The 21,880-nt window shown below is 34.5% G+C and overlaps 1 pseudogene; it reads right to left on the reverse strand.

The window, feature by feature from the left end:
- On the reverse strand, positions 15,546-18,007 carry LOC18598581 (annotated as a pseudogene).

The raw sequence follows: 21,880 nt of genomic DNA on the forward strand, positions 1-21,880 counted from the left end.
TGCTAAGCCTTGCGGGGTTCCGATCAGCATTTGAGGTAATGAGTGCCTATCGGGACGTCGTGACGGTTGTCACGGGCCCGATGGGAGTTTCGGGTCGTGACATTTGTCAACCCTAGGTATAAATATCCTTACTTTCCAGCACCTTCTCCATTCTTCCTCTCATTTCTTCTCTCCATTGCAGATTTTTCATCTTCCATGGAGGCCATCCTTGAAACCTCTATAACTTTCTCATATTAACTCCAAATTTCATGTTTTTGTACACTTTTTCATAGGATTTTTCATGCTCTTTTTCTTTTTCACCTTAAAAACCCTCAAAAAGATTTTCCTCTACACTCTCTCTCACTAGCTGAACGTTTATAAAGCGAGAAATTTTTCAAAATAGCTTGAAAACTCTTAAAGGAATTTTTCCCCTTTTTAATCCTCACTAAGGAAATTCAACTACAAGTCCACCAAGGTGAGTAATGAGTTATGGTTGATTTTTAAGTTGTTAATGATGGCTAATAATCAGATTTATGGGCTATTTTATTATTGATGGTTATATTATGGTGAAAATGAGATTATTTATTACTAGTGTGATTAGAATAGTACAAATAAATGACTAGCTAATGACTTGAATGTTAGCCTTGTAAATTTACAAGTAAATTAATACTTGGAATGGGAATTAGGGGCAGTTTCGATCGATCGAGACTATTGGAGGGAGAAATGATTAATAATTATGGTACTTCATGGTTTAACTAGTGGTATGGATGACTAGTTTAATAAAGGGCATTGTGTTGGTGTGAGATGTCACTAAGGGAATTAATTAAGTTTGGAATTATGAATTTTAAGGATGAAATAGGTGCTGGAAAATGGAAGTAATAAAAGAAGTGTTATGAAATTTGTTGGAGTTAGTACTAGGTTGACTAGTCAAATGGTAATTGACAAACTAGTTAGGAAAAACTAGTAAAGTTGATTTAGGAAATAACCTTTGGATTTATATTCATGCAAATTGGGTTGGTTGTGATGCCATTGTGTGTGATAGGTTCCAACGAGACCCCACATCTCCACTTGGAGCATTAGTTGAAGTTGGACTTGATAAAAAAAAATAGGTAAGTGAACTTGCATTTAAAATGTTTTGAACAAATGCATATGTGTTGAATGAAGTACTTGAATATCTTTGGTTGACTCTTTTAAAGAAAATTATGCATTGGAACAAGCCTTTCACAAGTGATATTTCTATGTTATTAAACATATAATGTGATGAATTACATGTTTGAAATATTATGTTGAATTGCCAATTGAATTATGGCGTGTGATGCATTGGAAATCTTTAGATGTTTTAAACTAGTGGCAATACGATTAATATTATTTTCCTTGAATGTTGGACTGTGCAACCATGTCTATGACTAATAAAGTAATGAATTATGTGGAATGTATTATTATGCAATGATTCTTGTTACATGCTAATATGTATGCTATGCCTTGGAAGGCAATATTGAATGATAACTATAATCGTGAGTGTACGGTGTGGGAGTGCACATGACGGTGATGGTGGTGTGCGGTGTGGGAGTGCACACGTTGATGATATATGCCATGTGCGGTGTGGGAGTGCACATGATGATATATGCCATGTATGGTGTGGGAGTGCACATGATATTTGCCATGTGCGGTGTAGGAGTGCACATGAGGATATTAGCTATGTGCGGTGTGGGAGTGCACATGAGTGGAGTTGAGGATGGTGGTTGTATGCGTTGAGCCATGTTGACTAGTTTGGGAATGACTTTGATGTATGTTTGAAAATGTCTATATACATATATATACATAATATATACATGAATTCTTATACGTATGTGCATCTGTCCTCTAAGGTAAAGATGTTTGAAAAATGAAATGTGATTACATTGACTGTTGAAAGTTGAAATTCCTAAATGTTTTAAAATGAGTTAAAAGACAACATGGCATTGAGTTTCTTTATGATATACAAATTGCATTGTTTTAATACAAGTGCATCGTGTTTCCAAAACACCTTCCGTATCGTTTACTTATTCCTTTCCTATGTTCACTCACTGGGTTTATACTCATTCTTTTCAACTTCATGTTTTAGTTTTCAAGTTCGTAGGTAGTTGGATCCTAGGTCGGGGTGCTTCCTCATATTCATCTTTCGGTAGATTTACCATGACACTCAATGATAGTACCTACGCCTTCAGTCACTCCGCTGATAGTAAAGGGTCTGTTGTATGTATATATGTATGTATATATATATATATATATATATGAATATTTATGTGAAAACTATGAGATTTGTTGTAAACCTTGTATGTTTAGTTTGATTAATAGTGTTGTCTAAGGCTAGTAAATGATAACCTTATTTTGAGAATGGTATATGCTTGGCTGCCATGAATTATTTCCCGAAGAAATCATTATTGAAAATTATGAATTGTCGACCTTAGAGATAATGGTGGATAGATGGATTAACACACAGGTTTCCATAGAAAGGCTTACTTGGGCCTAGTGGGCTATGCCTATTGGGTCCATGCGTCAGTCATGGCCCAAGATTTGGGCTGTGACAAAGTTGGTATCAAGCCTAGGTTTAGTCAAGTCCTAAGAATTCTTGTGTCAATCAATGGAGTTATCGGAGTCAATGTAGAGTCTTGTTTATGGTTTGTGACTGCAACATAAGTCATAGAAAAAAGGCTACATAGACTCTTGTTCCTAGTAACCTACCTTTTTACTAATGTAACATAAAAGCAATAAGTAGTGTCGTTGTCCAGGTTTAAGGTGCCACCCGAGACACGAGTCGTTGTTGGAGAGATTTTAAGGCGAAATGCCTTTAATGGAAGGTTAATGTAACGACATACCCCTTCAACTAAGGATGAGGGAAGGTGGAGCAGGATTAATAGGTTCGTAATAGCTTATGAATCTGGTGAAGCTATAATTGTGACCCATGACCGTAAATGGGAAGAATTTAAATTACATTGGACTATTATTAAGGTAAATATAAAGGAGCATGTACGATATTGGCAATAAGGAGCGTCTTTTTACTAGAATGCATAGTGATTGTTGTGATTCACTTAAGGCTTATAAATCTGAGTATTGAGGGAGGTTTAAACTAATACTCATGTGCATGGAGGTAAGTGCACTATGTTAACTGTGCTTGGCCATTTCTGTACGTGAGACTATGGTCAATCGATCTTGTTGTTCAGCTTTGTACAAGTTAGCTAGTTATTGTTTCTGCATGGTGATAGATTATTGAGCTTGCCATGCACTTATATAAATGGTGTCGGGCTTTCGAAATATTTTATACGCATATATTTGTTGAATATGTGTATAGCAACTTAGATGGAGCTAGTTTTGATTTCAATTAGGTGGTTGTGAATTCCCAAGATTTGATTTGACTGATTATGGTTTATAGTTATAAGTACATGAATCAGCCTAAGGAGAACATTAGTAATTGATGTGTAGTCATGAAGTAAAAGGCTAGTAAACAAATCTGCTCAAAGGATAAGCTTAAATCTTGCTATGATTAGCATAAAGCTAATGAATTAAAGGGCTAGTTATGGATTTGGTAGCTTAAAGTCAGATGACTTAGAAATGTTGATAATGGTCTAAACCGCATATGGGAGTTCTATATTTGAGCTTGGTATACAAACTGCTTTAAAGATAAAAAAAAAAAATTTGGTTCAGTATGCAACCTATGATATAAATGATTAGTCCTAATATCAACCAAGAACTGTTAGGATATATCCCCTAAATCACTTAGGGTGATGATTCCTTTCTTAACCACTCATTTGCCTTCACATGCTTCATGCTTTACCCAAAAGCATCCTATTTTGGTATCCTTAGTTAAGCACCTGTAGGGATGAAATCAAAGCATAGCACTCCACATATAAGACAACCTGGTGTCTCAAGTCTAAGGAGTATTTACACAACTGACACATGAGAAGTATTGCATAGACACTTGAGTGAAATACCAAATGCACTTCTCATGGGGGGTCATGTTCAGTAAACTTGCTTTCCTAAGCAAGCACCTATATTCTCATTCCAAGTATCTTTATTCTTCAATCTATGAGATCGATTGCTTACTTCCAAAGTAAAAAACATAAAATATACTAGTCTCTAAGCATCATTGATGTCTAGTCTCAATGATACATTAACCAGGAACATTTTGAAATTATGCTTTGATGCATAGGGATCTCATAACTACAACCCATGATAGTTCCCTTGCAAGGCAGATTAATCTTATGGACTTCATCCAATTAGACTTATAACTCATTATAATTGATGTCTTAACCTTTAATCATTCAACATCAATGATATTATTGCATGATTGGAATCAAGCATTAACCAATCCCAATTGGCTGTAGGGCTCACCCCAATAACTTGAAAGTTTGATGTCTGCTTTCTTTAGTGGAGTCTTCCTTGGCTTTTCATTTTTGACTTTTGTAAATCAATTAGGACTTATCAAACCATATCAGCACAATTGTCCTACCTCTAATGGTGTTCTATATAGTGATTTGCCAAAATCTCTTCACTAAGAGTGTGCAAATCCTTAAGCCAAAGTTTGTGCTAGCGAACTCTCAACTTTGAGCTCTTTTGTGTTTCTCTCTTTGTGGTTGTGATCTTATCTCAACACATGAGAAAATAAAACAGGACTCTTCTACACGTTCAAAAGGTAACTAAAGTATTGTTTTATAGAGTGAATTGACTTACTTCATATCCAACAAGGATTAGAAAATGTCTTGGGCTAATTGGGCCTTTATTTAATACTTTATCAAATTATATTTGATTTAACTCAATACCTTATTGGATTAAGCTTCTATAAAATCAATTAGATCACATCCAATTGAACTCAAATTAATTTCGATAATTCACTTTATGTGTGTGACCCATTAGGTACCCAACATGTTAGTAATAAATATAAATTAATTCAACTAAGAATCTATATTTAGATTTATAGATCATAAACGACATCTAACAATACATTATGACCATCCAAATGTCAAGAAAGTCAATATGGTTTGACTAACCTTTCAGTGTATAGTATCTTAGTGTAATTTAATCCTTTCATCATATATCCTAGATGATAGAAAGCCTAACTCGGTGTCTACTTTCTAACTTATCCATATTAGTCTTACGGCTTTCATATTGACCTATCAAGATTGCCTTGGCCAAGGACTTGTGGTCAATATAAGCCAAGAGCAAATGCGATATGTCCCCTTCAAATCACTTAGGGTGATGAATCCTCTCTAGACTACTCATTCATCTTTGCATGCTTCATGCCATACCCAAAAGCACCCTGTTTAGGCATCTAGTCACCTTCAGACACATAGAGGTGAAATCAAAACATGACAAGTCCCATACAAGATGACCTGGTACATAAGTCTAATGATTACTTACACTATTAACACATGATAATATTTTCATAGACACTTAAGTTAAATACCAAATGGAACTCTCATAGGGGGTCATGTTAAGTGAACTTGTCCTTAATAAGCACCCATATACTATCCCTAAGTATGTCGCATACTTCAACCTATAAGATTAATTACTTACTTCCAAAGTAAGGAGGCTTAGCATGTTCCAACGTTTGAGCATTATCAATATCCTTATTCTTGACGATACAATGATCAAGAACATATTTAGGAACAAGGCTTTGATGCATAAGAATCTCATAATTATAATCTTTATAATTTCTTTGCAAGGCATTATGTTCCAAGGACTTTATCTACATAAATCTCTCATAACTTTTTATAAATAAAGTCATGGATAAAGAAATACCTCATATATTATATAAAATATCCATAATGTATTTAACACGAAATATAAATAATTAATACAGTGTTTTATAAGCATAAAACCGATTGGCTTGTAGGGCTTACACTAACAATCTCCCATTAGCACTAAAGCTAATCGCCCATATATCTACAACCCTCTATGTGGTGATCATGTGTCTATTGGGACAAAACTTTAGTGAGAGGGTCAGTTAAGTTATCCTCCATGGGTACTTTCTTTATATTAATATCACCTCTTCCAATGATCTCCTTGATCAAGTGATAATGCTGTAATACATGTTTAGACTGTTGATAAGACCTTGGTTCCTTTGCTTGCGTAATGGCTCCATTGTTTTCACAGTACAAAGTTACAGGATCAATGCTAGGAAATACACCAAGTTCAGCTATGAACTCCTTAACCCAAACTCCCTCATTCGCTACCATAGATGCAAAGATGTATTCATCCTCAATTGTAGAATCTATAGTTGTTACTTGCTTGGAACTTTTCCAACTAATAGCACTGCAATTTAAGGTAAATATAAACCCACTTTGTGATTTGCTATCATCCTTATCGGATTGGAATGTAGCATCTCTATATCCTTTAACTTAGAGTTCAACCCCTCCATAGACTAAAAAAACATCTTTAGTTCTTCATAAGTACTTAAGGATATTTTCACAGCAATGCAATGACTCTCACCTGGATTCGATTGGTATTTGCTCGTGACACTCAAAACATATCCCATATCTAGTTTGGTACATAACATAGCATATATGACCCTATAGCTGATGAATACGGTATCTTAACCATCCTTATCCTTTCATCTTGTGTCTTTGGACACATATCTTTTGAGAGATGAATGCAATGTGACATAGGCAAGTGTCCCTTCTTGGCCTCGGTCATACTAAACCTCTTTAGTACATTGTCTATATAAGTGGATTGGGACAATCTTAGCAGCCTCTTTGATCTATCTCTATAAATCTTTATTCCCATAATATAAGTGTCACGACCCAAATTTCGAGCCATGACCGACGCATGGGCCCAATGGACATAGCCCACTAAGCCCAAGCAATCCTATTTACATGATCTGTTCATTACTCCATCAAAATTACTGACGTCATATTTAATAACTTTGAATCAAAATAGTACAAAACATTGCCAACTCATAGTGGCATATCGATCAAGTATATATATATATACATTGTCTATAACATGTATCTTAATAATTTACATCAGGGTTGTCTATACAACTAAAAAAGAAGACTCGATTTCCAGCGGAGAGACTCAGACAAAATGATAGCTACTGAATGTCGAGACACCTACCAATAGTCGAGTCTACGAGGTCCCCTCGACCTAGTTACCGACTGCCTCCTGATCTGAAAACATGAAGTTGAAAATGGTGAGTATAAACCCAGTGAGTGAACAAGAAGGGAACAAGCAAACATTAAGGAATGTTTAACGAAATCATGATGCATTCATTTTTCAAAATAATGCAATTTGTTTTAGTTCTTATTAAAAACCCCTCATGTAAACCCCACATGAGTAAATCACTTTATGAAAAGGGTCCATGCTCAACAAAGGATTTGAAGAGTGAAAACTTTAATAGCATTCATGCGAATCAAGTCAAATAAACGACAGGTCCCTGTTGCAGCGAAAAGGCATTTTCGCTGCAGTTGTAACAACACTTGACTTAAATTATGAACTAGTCGAGGGTTTCTTAACTGGCCGAGGGTTTCTCACCAAACCTTCACATTTTAAACTTAATTCATTTATTCCTTAATGTTGGAAGTCCATGCTCAACTATGGTATCAAAGAAATGGAAATTAAGGTAGCAACCGAACCAAATGAAAAGCAAAACAGAAAGTTTTTCGCTACAACGAGATTTAATCTCGCTGTTGCGAAATTTTTGGTCACAAAATAGAAAGTTTCTCGCTGCAGCAAGAAGCTATAGTAACATTCTCGCTGCAGCGAGATTTTTGGCCAGCCTTACCCCTCTAACTCGAGAGTTTCTCTCTACAGCGAGAATGAATCTCGCTGCAGCGATAAACAGAGCAGTGAGATAAAAGTTTCCTTCCTTTCAAGAAAAAAAGCCATCCTGCTAAAATGACAAAATCAACATAAAACACATAAAGATTTCCAAAGTTCAACATGCCAAATTCATATGCATTTCAACCATAAACCATATACATGAGTTTTCATTCTCTAAACATATATACATATACATACATGGATAAATACCAATACCACTATCATCACATCCAGTTCATGTGCATCCCCCCACATCGTGCACATAGATGGAGTCATCGTGTTCATCCCCCCACATCGTGAACAATCAGTGCCATCGTGTACATCCCCCCACATCATGCACACAAGCACTATCATCATCCATCTCCCTCACCACCACCATTACCGGCATGTGCATCCCCCCACATCGTGCACACACACGGTTATAATCATCACATAATATCAACCATCATGCACAACATATATATATCTATATATATACCAACATAATGTAGTAGTGCATGAATCCATAACAACCGCATGTCACAACATAAAATCAATTTATCAAAGGCTTGTTCCCAAGGCACTTGTTTTAAGGAAAGTTGGATAAAATCATGCAAGTATATTGTGAAAATAAGTTTACATTCCCAAAACAAATTTTGAAATGCAAGTTCACTCACCAGTATCTTGTTGAACCTTTAGTCGACTCTGCTTCTCTAATTATCCAAATGAGGCGATGGGGCTTCGTTGGAACCTATTATCATATTATCATCACCATTAATTCAAGGCACATACTTATAAATTCTAAAAGCTTTCTCTTACATAGCTTTCAAATTGCCATTTAAGTGGCTATCAATTCTCACTACCCTTATCACTCTAAAATGAATGAACAACCCCAACTACCAATTCACCCCCAAATCTAAACACTAATCATTTTCAACACCAAAACTCAATTCTAGTATACTACTCACCTTGGTAGCTTGTATTTGAAATTCTTTCCAAAACTTTCAAGCTATTTTTGAAGCTTCCTCTTTCTCTCTCTAAAACACTTAACTAGTGAGAGAGATTATGGAGATAAGATTTTTTTTAAGGGTTTTAAAGAGAGAGAGTGGAAGAGCACAAGGGTTTATCGAAAGGGTGCACCAAAAGCATGAAATTTGGAGCTATTTGAGGAAGGTTGTGGAGTTTTCTTATCAAGCTTTCATCGGGGATGAAAGTAACGTGCGATGAGAGGAAGAAGAAGTAAAAAAACTGTTGGAGAATGAAGAAGTTGCTGAAAGAACAAGATATTTATAACCCATGCTTATCCATTTCACTTAAATTACAAAAATACCCCTCCACAAATTAGCTTGTTCTCTTCCAATCCTTTATGTAATCTTTTTACTCTTTTGACACTGGGACAAGGTCCATAATGGTCTAGAAATGCTCGTGTTTATGAAAACTTAAAAATTCTAACCCGAGGTGAAAATGACCATTTTGCCCTTACCGTGAAAATCATCAAAATTTTTGTTTCCTTGTCATTTTACCCATATTTTCATCATTCATTTATGCCTCAGGCCTACTTAGGCCTTAATATTGTTTAAAATTTACTTTTAAGGGCTTACTAAGGAAATGACGAAATTACCTTTAGCCCATGTTATTGCTTCTATGCCTAGTTACGAGCCTATAGAGGTCGTGGTCTCACAATAGGCTACTTCTCCCAAATCCTTCATGGAGAATTGTTTAGATAGCTAGATCTTGACAATTTGCAATATCGGTATATCATTTCCTATTAGTAGTATGTCATCAAGATAAAATACTAAGAATACAACTGCTTGTCCATTTACCTTCTTGTAAACACATGGATCATCAGGATTCTTGATGAAATCATTGTTTTTAATAGTTTCATTAAATTTGATGTTCCAGCTACTAGACACTTGCTTTAGCTTGTAAATGGACTTTTGGAGTTTGCATACTTTATGATGATTCTCATTGGATGTAAAACCTTTAAGTTGTTTCATATACACTTCTTCTTACAAATTCTCATTAAGGAATGCTATTTTTACATCCATTTGCCATATCTTATAATCATGATATTTAGCAATATAAAGCAAAATTTGAATGGATTTAATCATGGCTACAAGTGAGAAGGTTTCCTCATAATCAATTCCTTCAACTTGGTTGGAACCTTTAGCAACCAACCTAGCCTTGTACATTTGTACATTACCATCCATGTCAATCTTTCTCTTAAAGACCCACTTGCATCCTATGGGTTTTACCCTTTTAAGTGCATCAGAAAAAGTCCATACTTGGTTGACATGCATGGCATCCATTTCAGATTTCATGGCCTCCAACCACTTATGAGCATTAATATCAGATATTGCTTCCTCATAAGTAGTAGGCTTTTTGTCAATTGGTAGAGCATCTCTTTCCAACATAAATCTATATATCTCTGGGGGTTGTCTTTGTCTCAAAGATCTACGAAGCACTTGTGTTTCTTAAGCACCGATTTAAGCATCTAATGCTTCAATCGTCAGCTCAGGTTCCATAGGGATGTCAATTTTTAGTTCTTGAACCTTTTCATGAATTATTTTACTCCCACTAGCCCCTTCAAGTAAAAACTCTTTCTCCAAGAAAGTGGCATGTTTCAAGACTAACACCTTTTGCTCAATGAGATTATAAAAATGGTATACTGCAATTTATTTAGGATACCCTACAAACTTGCATTTGTTTGATCTAGCTCCAAGCTTATTAGACAATGCATGCTTCACATAAATTGTACATCCCTAAATCCTTGTATAAGACAAGTTGGGCCTTTTGCCATGCCACATTTCATATGGTGTTTTATCAACTGCTTTGGTTGAAACCATGTTTAAAAGGGTAAGCAGCAGTCTCTAAGGCATATCCCCAAAAAGATATTAGAAGGTCTACCATAATCATCATGGAACGAACTATGTCCAACAAGGTTTGATTTCTCTTCTCAAACACTCCATTATGTTGTGGAGTTCAAAGTGGAATCCATTATGATAGAATCTTATGTTCCATCAAATAATCCAAAAACTCTTGGCTAAGATATGCTCCTCTTCGCTTTGATTTAAAAGCGAGAATACTATTCCCAGTTTGTTTCGCAACCTCAACCCTAAACTCTTTGAACTTTTCAAAAGCTTTAGACTTGTACTTCATTAGGTACACATAACTAAATCTAGAATGGTCATTTGTAAAAGTAATGAAAAAAAAAATAACCTCCTCTAGTTGGTGTGTTTAAGGGTCCACATACATCTGAGTGTATTAGCCTTAGAAGCACACCTACTCTTTCACCCTTTCTAGTAAAAAGAATCTTAGTCATTTTACCAAGGAGACAACATTCACAAGCTCCATATGATTCATAATCAAATAGATCTAGATAACCTTGTTTATATAACTTGGCTATCCTTGTCTCGTTGATGTGATTAAGTCTACAATGCCAGATGTAGGTTTGACTTGGATTATCTTTTCTAGCTTTCTTGACAACTATATTGAGCATTGGGCTATCAAGATCCATAATATAAAGTCCTCCATGACATGTTGCGAATCCATTAAAGAAATCATTTAGAACAATAGTGCAACAATTGCCCTTCATATTAAATTCAAAATCATCATTCTTATCTAGGTATGAAATCGAAATGATGTTTCTAGTTAATATTGGTACACAATAGCACCCTTTTAACTCTAGCACTAAGCCCGATGGTAAAATAAGATTCCAAGTCCCAACAGCAACTGCTGTAATTTTTACACTTTTGCCCATTGTTAGGACTACCTTATTTTTACCAAGCCTTCTACTATCCCTTAAAGCCTTTATGTCAAAACATATATGCAATCCACATCTTGAATCTATTATCCAAGATTTAGGATTGGCAGTAGAAAGGTTAAGCTCAATCATATTTAATGCTATCTCTTTACTTGTCAAGATTGCACCTTTCTATTTAATGAGAACTTTTCTCAAAGTGATATACTAGTCCAAACATTTTACGTTGATAGCATCAAGTATGCCAAGCAAAGTAACACTTATTAGTATACTCATTCTAACAACCTACAAATATAGAAAAAGTATTTGTATAAGCCTTTCATGTTATTAACCAATTTAAAATGAGGTATTAAATCTTACATTGATTCTCCCACTAGTTTTTTGTAGTAATAGCCCTCATTATCATATAGAAATCTCTACTAGGCATTTCTAGTGGACTAGGACCTTTTTCGACTTATTGTAACCATGAGTGACTTAACAAATCACAATAAGCCTAATTAGGTAGATAACATAGCTTATCAATTGCATCCACATGTAACTCCCAGATCAGTTAGGTAACAACTCATTGTCTAAATGCATCATATGCATTTCGCCTAACCTTGCCTCTAAGACCATGTGGTCAAGTGAGACATATCCGAACCACACAATTTTAGTTGAGTAAGACCCACCAATAACTAAAACATACCCATGTAAAAGTTTGACCTTTAGTGACTCAACAAGTCTCCATTTATAAGGATAGCCTGGTTATCTTGTTATATGGTCGAAGGTAACTTAATCATGTGAAACATATGACTCAATATTTTAATGAGGGATTTTAGTTGTTGCTTTTATCTTGTTATTTACGTCTCATCGAATTTGGCATGCATAACATTTATAATATTGCATAAAATAAATCTATCACATGCTAACTACATAAGATGATTATGGGCTTTATCTAATCTAGCTTTCTTGAGCCATCAAAGGAAACTAATTTGGTTAAATCCTAGGGGATTACATACAAATATCATCATATCTTGTAGTCTTGTAATCTTCATGTCTCCTTGGTGCCTTTGTCCTTCATTCTTGGAATTACAAAATTTCTTCCTCATTTAATCTTATGAATTCTAATTATATATATGTAAAGAAACCTCAAGTTACATTTGCGAAGAGTAATATGAGAAGAGAATTTTACAACTCCTAAATAAAATAGAGGAAAGGCAAGGCACACACTCTCTATTTATAAAATAAATACCACATGCTTTCAACCATAACTATCCATAACACGTTATAGTGGTCTAAGTCCATAATCATCCTTATGCATTCGTAATCATATAATGAACATATAAAACTTATGTTTAATTCAAATTGAAGATCTTATATGTCATTTGGCAATAATAACACTCAACCTTTGAAGATATTAATCCAAATTATTTGATGTCCTAATCCCATTACAAGTCTTGTGCTAATTTAGAAGTCCTAGTCCTACTAGGAATTCAATTAAGTATAGATTTAGTAATCCTAAACCTTTTAGGACTATGAATTTAAATCTAACCCTTACTCTTAATAAGAGTCCTAATCATATTAGAAATTTAATATCCACAAGGAATCCTAATCCAATTAGGCTTTCTAATCTTATTAAAAAATTTAATCTTTTTTATCCTCAATTTTACAATCCTAGTCCAACTAGAATTAGATCTTTATGGCCAAGAGTTCTATTTCTTTGCCAATTTGACTTTAGAATTTAATTTGGGGCAATCCTAAACTCTTGAGGATATATTCCACTACAATTAGGAGTCTAAATCTATCTCGTGACCATAATTCAACTCCTAATTATATAGAAAAGAAATTGAGCAAGCTAATGCAATTGTATTGGGTTTGCATCACCTATGCTATTCCAAATTCTTTGGAGCTCCATCCTCCATTGTTTGCTTTGATTTTGGCACCAATTCGGAGACATCCCATCCCCCAAACATCATGCCAAAATGCTCTCAAAACCTCAGCAAATTTGGAGTACAAACAACCATGATTTTGCAAGAGTCCTTGTCACACAAGAATACAATTCCAACAAACTATTTGTGCAAAAACATCATCAGATCACCACCCAAGCAAGGTGATTAAATGCCGTAAATTTTCAGAAGTTTAGATCATCTTCTTAACCTTCTACCCTTTAAAAAATCATGCACCAACTCCTTCTCTAAGTTAGTCAAAAAAATTTCCAAAACAGATCATTTTATGTTGCAAGATTTTTTAGATTTGAATTTTCTTAAAACAAGTCAATAAAATCTTTAAGAACTTATTAAATCACGATTTTAAACCCATAAATCACCATTTTAAAGGCCTTTTGAAACATTAATTAGATTTAAAACATCCATTCAAAATTTTTATAAAAAATTTTTGTTCAAAATTGTTCTAAATAATTTTGAAAACTTTGCATCATATTGACATATAAACAAAACTAGGTTTTGTAATTTTCAACAACTAAACATAAAACTTGATTAAATCAATTACAGGAGACTCTAATACAATTGAAGGGGATTCAAATTATGCTAAGGTGATCATACGCAACAGAATATTATTAAAATTTTAATTCCCTAAGCCATGGATCACTTTAATTGAAACTAATCTAGAAAAATCACAAGAGAAAGATTTCGACATACCTGAAAGTTTGATGTTTGCTTTCTTTGGTGGAGTCTTCCTTGGCTTTTCATTTTTAGCTTTTGTAAACCAACTAGGATTATCAAACTATAGCAGTACAATTGTCATACCTGTAATGGTGATCCCTACAGTGATTTATCGAAATCTCTTCACTAAGAGTGTGTGAATCCCTAAGCCAAAGTTTGTGCTAGCAAACTCTCAACATTGAGGTCATTTGTGTTTCTCTCTTTTTGGTTGTGATCATATCTCAACACATGAGAAAATAAAACAAGACACTTTTATACGTTCAAAAGGCAACTAAAAGATTCTTTTATAAAGTGAATTGACCTACTTTATATCCAACAAGGATTAGAAAATATCTCGGGCTGATTGAGCCATTGTTTAATACTACATCAAATCATATTTGATTTAACCCAATACCTAAGTAGATTAAGCTTCCTAAAATCAATTAGATCACATCCAATTGAAATCAAATTAATTTCGACAATTCACTTTGTGTGTGACCCATTCGGTACCCAACATGTTGGTAATAAATATAAATTAATTCAACTAAGAATTTATATTTATATTTATAGATCATGAGCGACATCTAGTAATACATCATGACCACCCAAATGTCAAGAGAGTCAACATGGTTTAACTAAACTTCCAATGTACAGTATCTCAGTGTAATTCAATCCTTTCATCATAAATCTCGGATGATAAAAAGCTTGGCTCAGTGCTTATTTTCTAACTTATCCATATTGGTCCTGCAGCTTTCATATTGACCTTTCAAGATTGCCTTGGCCAAGGACTATTAGTCAATATAAGCTAAGAGCAAACAACATATGTCCCTTCAAATCGCTTGGGGTGATGAATCCTCTCTAGACTACTCATTCATCTTCAGATGCTTCATGTCATACCCAAAAGCATTCTATTTAGGCATCTGGTCGCCTCTAGAATTGTTGAGGTGAAATCAAAATATGACAATTTACAAATAAGATGGCTTCGTATCACAAGTCTACATGAGAATATTTTCATAGACACTTAAGTGAAATACTAAATAAAACTCTCATAATGGGTTATGTTCAGTGAACTTATTCCTTAACAAGCACCCATATATTATCCCCAAGTATGTCGAACACTTCAACCTATGAGATTAGTTGTTTGCTTCCAAAGTAAGGAGGCTTAGCATGTACTAGCCTTTGAGCATTATCAATGTCCTTATTCTTGACAATACAATGACTAGGAACATATTTAGGAATAAGACTTTGATGCATAAGAATCTCATAATTATAACCTTTATAATTTCTTTGTAAGGCCATTATGTTCCAAGTACTATATCTACATAAATCTCTCACAACTTTTTATAAGTAAACTCATTAATAAAGAAATACCTCATACATTATATAAAATATCCTATAACATGAAATATGATTAATTAATACAGTATTTTACAAGTACAAATTCGATTAGCTTGCAAGCCTTACATTATCACTTAAAATGCAATGAAACTACAGGAATATTTACTACCTAGTTGAAATAGATTACAAGAAACATATTACATCAGCATCATTTATGTTCCATCTGCTCATCAATTAATGAAGTTTCTGGCAATGGCTTTCCTGCCAAAAATGCCTTGAATAGAACAAGAGATCTTTGTGGTTGTGAGAATGGAGCTTCATGGGATGCTCCTCTGATGGTGGCAAAAGTTAATATATCACCATACCCTTATGTCCAACCAGCAACTTGCCTTCCCTCGAACCATACTCTGTAAGCCACTGATGTGTTGAGTCCCAACTCCTTTGCCAACCCATTTATCAGTATTCTTGTTCCAATCAAGGGGATAACTGAATCTTGATCTCCACTGAACACATTTTGCACTAATGTTAGCTGTTGTCTTGTATAATCTTGAAACATTCTTGAAGAAACTGATCTCAATTACTTGTACACCCAAACTCGGATGCCAGACCTGACAAGTCTGTCTAGAATATGAATGGTGGGTATCTCCAGATCTTGCATCTTATATTTCAGGACACTGTTACAGTTTAGATTATATGAATGTCTGAGAAATATACTAAATATGGTTTGGAACCAAAATGTAAGTGGACTCTGTGTTTCTTGTATGTAAACTTAACAAGTTTTCACCGACTCAAATACTTACTCACTGCAAACAGTCCAGGCAGTGATTCCAACAAGCTGAGCATGAAAAGCTTCCTGCACATCTTTTCTATTCAAATACTGAACTGTTTTATCTTCAACACAGACGTCTACCTCCTCTTCAGGTTCCTGTACATGATTTAGAACTCCAATTTGACAGAATCAACACCAGACACGGAGAAAAGCAGAGTTCTAAGGAAATTGAGAACCAAAAACGAGCAAAGAAAAAGGCAATAAACAATGAACTCAAGTTTTCACCAGCTCAGTCAGAATCATGGATTGCAAAAAAAGTGATGATAAACAGACATCAAGAGTAACACCATAAATGTGAACGAATGAGCTAATTTCTCTTGAAACTTGGTTCGCCACTGCTGAGCAAACAGGGGTTAGAGAACCACTGTCCCTCTCTCGCCTATACTGAGAGTAGTTACAGACTGATGTGAGAGCTTCATAGGTAGCGTCTGATATCAACCCATGTGACCAATAGAACTCTGCTCGTGAATTGAAATCCGCATTGTATTCCAGAAGAGGGTTTCCTATCTGCACTCACCAGATTTCTGTGATTGTTTCAAATAGAAAATCTGCACAATTCTGAATATGTCTGGAGATACTTACAGCTATTCCCCTGAGATTGAACTTCTTGGTCGATTGACTGACGAGTTCTGCAAGTTGTGGAACATAGTGGCCTGGTAACGAGCAAAGTTTTCAGTTCTCCTAGTTCTTGCTATAATATTACCAAAGAGTTCTATAAATATCAAATAGTTCCTGAATTAAAGCAGACCTCCATAACTCTCTCCAGTGATGAACAGATCCCTATTTTTGTATTCTGGGAATTTAGCGAGCCATTTTTCCAGAAATGCTAAATTGTCTCGGGCTTTAAAAAGATTAAGCTCAATATCAGTTTTATATATGAATTTTTCTAATTGAACTTGAGTTTATCAATTGATATATGCATTTGATGAAACATGTACATAACAAATAAGAGACCTGTCATCTCGTCATTAACAGAGGTGTAAAAGGATTTATTAGCAGAGTAGGAGAAACCTACTCCAGCAGGTGACTCCAGGTATAGCATGTTTGCTTCTGCAAAATTAGCAAAAGCTAATTAATAAAATGAATTTCTATACTGTCTATAGATATTTCTCGGCGTTTTGACAAGAAATTTACCTTTGTTCCAGCTATATTCATTTTTGAGCAGTATGTCTGCACTTGGTCTAAAAGGACCATGCTCACAGAAAGCTCCAGCTCCAACAGATGAATAACCAGGCCCTGCAAAATCCCAAAATGGGTTAACTAGTAATGCACCTAACTAAGGACCACTCACCAAACAAATCGGTATAATTATAAACCTGCACTGAATTGGGATAAAATTTGAATTCATGATACGGATGAGTGGGATTGGGGATTAACCTCCGTTTAACCAGAGGACGAGAGGCTTTGAAGCTGGGTCGATTTCTGCTTCAACAAAGTAGTAAAAGAGGTGTCTTGGTTGGTTTTCATCTAGACAGTTATGTAGCCAGCATAATGGTGGAAACTGACTTGTGGCTGGCCTGGTAAATTAATGATTCTGTCAGCTGGGACTGAAGGTGGTTCGGCAGTTAGAATTAGTGCGATTAGAGTTAGAGCGGCGATGATAAACCATCCTTCAGATATCATAGTGATTAATAAATGGTACCCTACTCTAGTGGTGTTTTATGTGAGACTGCTGAGTGCCATATGCGAGCTAAGCGTTAGACTTATTAGGATATTAGTGGTCTGTGCACATTGTGGATAAATGTTATGATCCTTACTTTTCCCGTACAACAGGACCAGCTCTAGCATAAAGTCATCAAAACCCTTTTTTAAGGTTTTTTTTTTAATGTTGAAAAATTCTCGCAGGGTCAAGCTACCCTGTAATTAAGTACAATGGAGAGGGGAATATAAACTGAATCTCCAAAATTACATGAGTGTGGGAGAAGCTTAAAGAAATACCTAAAAAGAATGTCCTGTTTTACATGCATATTTATGAATGCAATCATAAAATTGAAACACCTCCATGTTACAAGATTCCAAATAGAAAACAAAATGAATTAAGTAAGAATAAATTAGGAGTACTACTCCTTTACATTTATTTAAAACGAACATACGGTAAATTATTTTTGTCCAATCTAAGAATACCTTTAAGTTGACCTTCAGCTTGTGAAAAGACATGCAGGTTTTGATGCGTGTACCCCTGATTGGAGAGCAAATCTGCAGCCTGGTTACCTTCTCTATGAATATGCAATATCCGAAAAGAGATGACACTCAAGCATTTACGAATAGAAGCTAATAAGTATCTAATTTGGGCAGAACCTTTATGTCCTCCATGTATCATTTGTACCACTACTTTCGCATCCATCTCTATCCATAGTCTACAAACATTGTGCTCAATACATAAAAGCAAACCTCTATGTAATGCCATTAACTCTGCTTGTAATGAATTATAAGGCCAAAGTTTTCAGCAAAACCAAAAATTAGAGTACTTGTATGATCCTGAAGAAGTTCACCACCAGTAGCACTTTGATAATCATGCTTAGAACTATCATCAACATTCAACTTAAACTCACCTGTTAATGGTTTCTACCAAGAGAATACTTTTGGTTGAGGTGGTGATGTCTTTTGGAATAAAAGGCCCCATGCTTTAGCAATCTGTATATCTCCCCTCTATTGCCATTGCTAGAATTGCCCCCCATGGAATAATTGATGAATAAGCTTTAACACTTTCCATGTTACTTTGTTGGGATACATGCCTAGGTTCCTATGCTTTGCATCATTACGTTCAACCCATAGAAACCAAAAAATAAATAGAGGCATTAAAATGCGGATGTGTCCTTTTTTAGTGTTGTCACCAAAGTACAGCCATACCCAAATAATCTGATAAACATTTTGTGGATGAATAATATAGATTTGTAAGAATCTTGCAAAATAACTCCAAACCTGTGAAGCTAGAGGACATTCCCACATGACATGAAAAAGTGACTCCTCTGAGTTGCAGTGTTGGCATTTAGAAGCAAGTTGGAAGCCTTTGGATTTCAACCTCAAATCAACTGGAATCCAATCCTAAAATAATCTCCATAGAAAAAAATAAATAGTAAGTGGGATGCTTCGGTGCCAAATTAAATTAAACACAAAGTTAACCGAACTGCATTGTCGAACTATCTCCCAAGCTGACTTAGTAGTGAAACGATCATCCGAAGTGGGAGCCCAATATGCCTCATCAACCTGAGATTCATCGATTGGAATTTTTAGGATTTTTGCAACAACATCGTCAGGCAATCCATCATTTAACTTACCCACATTCCATGTACCATTATGATAGAAATTGGACATTCGAATCATGGAAGATGCAAAGGACAAAAAATGATTAACCAAAGGTTCGTCACCCATCCAACAATGATGCCAAAAGAATAACTCACCCCTCCCAATCCACCATCTGATGTGTTGTCCAGTTACCGGGCAGCTAGCTAACATCCGTTTCCAAGTTTGGGAATCATGGAGTTTGGGCTGAATTTGTCTTGAAATTCTACCTGTGTAGTATTTGGCTCTCATAAACCGTGTCCATAGGCTAGTACAAGTCTGGAATCTCCACCACAACTTCATACTAAATGCCTCAAAAACATTGCTTAGGCTCCTTATATCTACGCCATCTTCAGAGGATAGGAATGTACTGTGCTGCCATGAAGCCCAATGAATTTTCCTTGTATCTGCAGAATCTCCCCATAAAAAACTATTAAAAATTCTATCAATTTTCTCAATGACACATAATGGAGGTTTAATAACCTAAAGTAAATAAATAGGTAGAGAAGATAGCACACTCCTTAATAAAGTTATCCGTCCCCAAGGGGAAAAAATCTTATTTTCCCATCCTGAGATTCTCACCCTTAATTTCGTAATCAAATCATCAAACAAAATCACCTTTTTAGGGCCTTTATAAAGGGGGGCTCCCAAATAAGTAATAGGCAAGCATTTATGAATGAAACCTGTAGCCTATGCTATTATCTATCTTCTAGTGGTTGCAATGTTTTTATGGGTAATGAAGCAACTCTTTTGAGTATTAATCCTCTGTCCAAAAACTGTCTCATATTCTTACAAAAATACTTTAAATTTTTACAAGGAAGCTTAAGTTCCATTAGTAAAAATTACAACATCATCTGCAAAAGCCAAATGACTAACCAGGAATGAGCAACCAGCATTATAATAAAGAGAAAGATACTGAGCAAAAAGGCCATTAAGTCCCCTTGACAAATATTCCGCTGCCAAAATAAATAGTTGAGGTGAGATAAAGTCGCCTTGACGAAGTCCCCATTCTGATTTGAAATAGCCAGCTTTCGTGCCATTTATTAAAACTATATTTCATAACTTATATAATTTTATAATAATATAATTAATTATATTAAAAATATATAAAAATTAAGATAATTAATAAAAGATCCACATATTCTCTTATTTCGTAAATTAAGTACTTAACAAGTATTTATTTTCTCTGACCACATCCCTATTAATTCTCAACTATTTATCTCATTTTCTATTAAAAATATGTAAGAGTTATAATTAATAAAATGACATATTTTCTTATTTTTCTAATTATATATATAATAAATCTTAATTTTTTATCACTTCTCAATTTTCACAATGTTATTAATTCTCAACTATTTCTCTTATTCAAAATCAGTCAACATAATATGTATTTAATGATCTCCAATAATTATTTTTGTCCTCTATATAAAACCAAAATTTTTTTTTCAATTTATAATATAAAATGTTTAGTTAGAAATTTTATATCTCAAAAACTTAGAAGAATAAAATTTTAATAATTTTTTTTCTTAATTTCAATAAAAAATGCCTCATTTGAATATTTAGATTTAGGCCTTTTAAGTTATTGAGCTGCCTTTGTCATACAACTAGGTTTAAATAGCATAAATTTAGACTTGTCCATGGATAGGATCTAGTAGCTCTAACACCTTCAAAAGTTAAGATGATTATGGCCTAGGCTTGTTTATCTACATAATGTCTTATTCTAAAAGTTTGGCATATTGTTTGAAAAAGATCTCAAATTATTCAAGACAGTTCAAATAAGCTCTTATTCTTCTATTACATTCAATTAAGCCCCTACACTTTTATTTTTGATCCAATAAACCTTTATGGTTAATGGTTGACTAATTGCCATTAGTCAAAATATTACTTGTCATTTTATACTCACATGACATTGACTTGAAGGGTGAAAATGCCATATGACTATGTCACTATACCATATTCGTATACCACATCATCATACATTATAACATATTAACTAATAACTCTATTATATAGAGTTATTTTAACACATTTTGGAGGTTGAAATAGCTAAATCTTTGAGATTTTAAGTTCAAATCTTAAGCATTTTAGTTGTTTTTCTAGTTTAAGTTAGATTACATGTTAAGTAGTTAATTTAAGTTATTTTATTTTAATTTACTTTAAGTGTGACGCCCACTCATAAAAAAATAAAAAGAAGAAGAAAAAGAAGAAGTAAGTGGGGGTCGGCAAGAGAAGAGAAAAAGAAAAAAAAAAGAACAAGGAGAGAGAAGAAGAAAAGTC

The sequence above is a fragment of the Theobroma cacao genome, chromosome 5 (genome assembly GCF_000208745.1).
Source record: "Theobroma cacao cultivar B97-61/B2 chromosome 5, Criollo_cocoa_genome_V2, whole genome shotgun sequence".
In the NCBI taxonomy this organism is placed as follows: Eukaryota; Viridiplantae; Streptophyta; class Magnoliopsida; order Malvales; family Malvaceae; genus Theobroma; species Theobroma cacao.